The sequence below is a fragment of the Anomalospiza imberbis genome, chromosome 1, assembly GCF_031753505.1.
Source record: "Anomalospiza imberbis isolate Cuckoo-Finch-1a 21T00152 chromosome 1, ASM3175350v1, whole genome shotgun sequence".
In the NCBI taxonomy this organism is placed as follows: domain Eukaryota; kingdom Metazoa; phylum Chordata; class Aves; order Passeriformes; family Viduidae; genus Anomalospiza; species Anomalospiza imberbis.
The window spans coordinates 22,425,562-22,428,647 of NC_089681.1; the positions used below are offsets into that span (position 1 = coordinate 22,425,562).

Genomic DNA, 3,086 nt, shown 5'->3' on the forward strand with positions numbered 1-3,086 from the left:
GCTTTGCAATGATTTAAAGTTATTCAAATAAATGCAAATATTTAGGAGCACATAGAGAAAAAATATTATAAGAAACAGGAGCATGAAATAGTCAAGAACAGATCATGTTAAAGTAATGTACCTTCCCTCTTTGAAAAGAAATCTACATCATAGAGAAGGGGAAGTAGATGTGATGTGTCTCAATTATACTAATATTTTTTACATTTTTCTGATGTTCTCATGCAGAAACTTAGCAGTCTGGCCTAGCTGAAACTGCTGTGGGAAGGGTGCACAAATACTTGGAAAATATAATTGAAAAGGTACTCAGAAATTAGTTCTTAATAATTTCCTGTCAAACAGGAATAGTTGCATACATGAGGTTTCATAGAAATCTGTTCTAAGCTTGGTCCCATCCTGAATTTTCATAATAACTTGAATGATGGAAGACCAAACATACTTGTGAAATTCACACATGACCACCACATTGGCAGGCTTTTTGAGGGGGGGCCAGGAGAGGAATTTAAAATTATTTTGATAAATTTAAGAAATGGTCTGAAAGCAATTAGGTGAAATTCAATAAGGACAAGCACAAAGTCCTAGATTCAGGACGGGAAAATTCTATCACATAAAGACAAAATAAATGCAGGAATGTCTCTTACAAAAAATAAGACAATTTTTGAAGCAGAAAGGAATCAAAATTGCAGTCCAATTTTTGTGAATCCTGTGGGCATTGAGTGTATCAGGTAATAAATGGGCACTCCTCTAAGCCTTAAGCCTTAACTTTTCACCTCCAGGAAAGATCACAGAAGTTCTCACATTGCCATTTCCTAAAAGACTGGAAAGGGGCAGTAAAAGGGGCTGGCTTTGTTCTTCCCTGATGTTGAGACTCTTCCTTACTGCACTACTGCTATAAGTTAAGGTGCATTTGGAAAACCTAGAAGGAAAGAATGAGGAAAAATATATGCCTTTTGTTTCCTTCGTAAATATCAATATATCTATATCGTGATGCTCTCTATTTCCCTGGCTGATAATATCCTGCTGGCATGGAGTTAAATCAAAGCAGGCTGTTAGTGAGAAGCTAGCAGGAAATGAAACAATGTAGGGCCATAAGTAAGTATATATATATGAGGTCCCATCATGGAGAACACCGAGACTCACTGAGAAAGCAATGGGACTTGACCCATGAGAGCCAGCCCTTTCCATGGCTCTGAGTGTGCACGAGGTTTGTCACTGAAGAGAGGTTTTGTGTCCTGGTGGAGAGGCACGATGGCCACCACAAGAAATCTTTGTTGAATGCCAGCTTTGCATTCATCCCAACATAAGATCAAAAGGAGAGCAGCAGGCCAGGGGTACGCTGGTGTGGGAGGAAATTTGGGCAGGGGACCTGGAAGCAGCTGCTGAAGGACAGGCCATCCCTGGGGAGGGGACAGGCACCTGTCCTCTGCCTGTGCAGCAAGGAGGAAGGAGCTGCTGCTCTCACCTTCGCTGCTCTGCAGCCCAGTGAGAATGAAGAGATGAAGCTTCCTTTTAGTGGTGTTAATGATCTTAACTCCCTCAGACTTGTTTATAGTGTCAGCATTTAAAACATCCTTACAGAGATCAAGGCAAACTCAGCTTTTAGAGCAGCAGGAGGGAGACACGGGAGGCTTTCTCTGCAGAGCAGGATGCACTGCCTACAGCTTCCTCCGCTCCCCGGGGACTGGGTGTCCTCTGCCTCCCCCACTTTGTGTGGTGGGGCTCTGCATCTGCTATAGTTTAAAAAAACCCCAAAACATTCTAGTGGATATGCAGGGCGTAGGCATTTCAGAGACCTTGGGAGTTAAGTGGGTGTAGGAGATAGCGTGTATGTCCTACACAGACCGGCAGAGAGAAAGGGAGAGACGGTGCAGCGCTGGAAAAACTGAGCAAGTGACAAATGTTCTCTCTCTTAGTAAATGAGTAAGCAATAAAAGAAAATAAATACAAAATCACTGTTTTAACTCAGAGGCAGCTCTTGCTGGCTTTGGTGTGCATGCTTGTTCCTGGGCACCGCAGCCTCCAGCACCATGCAGTTTTAATGATGTCTCCACAGGCACACAGATGAATTTTGAGAAGATCAGTGGGACACATGGGTTGCTGCTGTCTCCTTTGCAACCTATTAGAAATTGGTGGCAATTCTACAAACAAGGCAAAGATCTCAGTATTGATATGCCACTTAGAGCCACTTAGCAAATAACACCCACTTTTGCAAGGATGACACTTGATTAAAATAAAAGCTTACATCAAGCCCCCAAAGAATCTCAGTATTAAATCCTACTATATTGCAAGCAGTGGCACATTTTCTTCTTGCCATTATGCTTTAATGGCAAAATAGAGACAATATTTTACCTTCTATTAATTCCTCTGGGTTTGATTACATTATTAGTCCCATAAAGACTGTCAGCTGCCCCTAGAGAGAACCAGGTTCATGACAATATGACTGGCTGATATAAGTGAGCTGTGGCTGTGTGGTCAGGCATGATGGTGTCAAACCAGTATTTGCTGCCTGAAGAGAAACACTATTTGCAGAGGAACCTCTTTCCTGGCAGAGGTGTTTAAATGTAATTCAAGCACTTAAGATTTTCTCTCTATGTGTATTAACCTTCTCTCCTGCTGAAACCAGCTGAAGAGAGATCATTGCTGTCAGCTCTGAAGTATCAAAGTGGATTGGAGGGGAAGCATCACCTGAGGCTGTCGAACCCACAGCCCTGCAGAGCAGCATTGCAGGTAGTGGGGACACCTGCACCTGGGCTTTCCTCGCTGCCAGAGAAGGGCAGGGAGTGAGCTCAGGGCATCAAGCAAGGCCCACAAGGCTGCAGCAATGCTTGTAGCCTGGCAAAGAGACACTGAATTCATATAAGGTATAAAGGGAATTGTACTTACAGTTGTGGGTAGGACAGCACTGAAATACAACCACCAGCCTTTCTTACAGCATCCCTTTCTGGGTCCAGGTTTTCTGTGTTTCCACCATAAACACAAATATATTGCCCCTCCTAGCTGCAAAATGTAAGAAGTCCAAATGTAGGAGTTGTGGTATCAAATGTTATGGAATTTATGTTTCCTAAATTCTTCAGCTAAAATCGTGGTTG

General features: G+C 42.9%; 1 long non-coding RNA gene across 1 annotated transcript; it reads right to left on the reverse strand.

Annotated features, from left to right (window-relative positions):
- Positions 1-1,803: 1,803 nt before the first annotated feature.
- Positions 1,804-2,575, reverse strand: LOC137476255 (uncharacterized). The gene is made up of 2 exons (XR_011000303.1): positions 2,347-2,575; positions 1,804-2,135 (listed from the first exon to the last, which is right to left on the reverse strand). It is a non-coding gene; the product is annotated as an uncharacterized lncRNA (long non-coding RNA).
- Between the last annotated feature and the right edge of the window lie 511 nt (positions 2,576-3,086).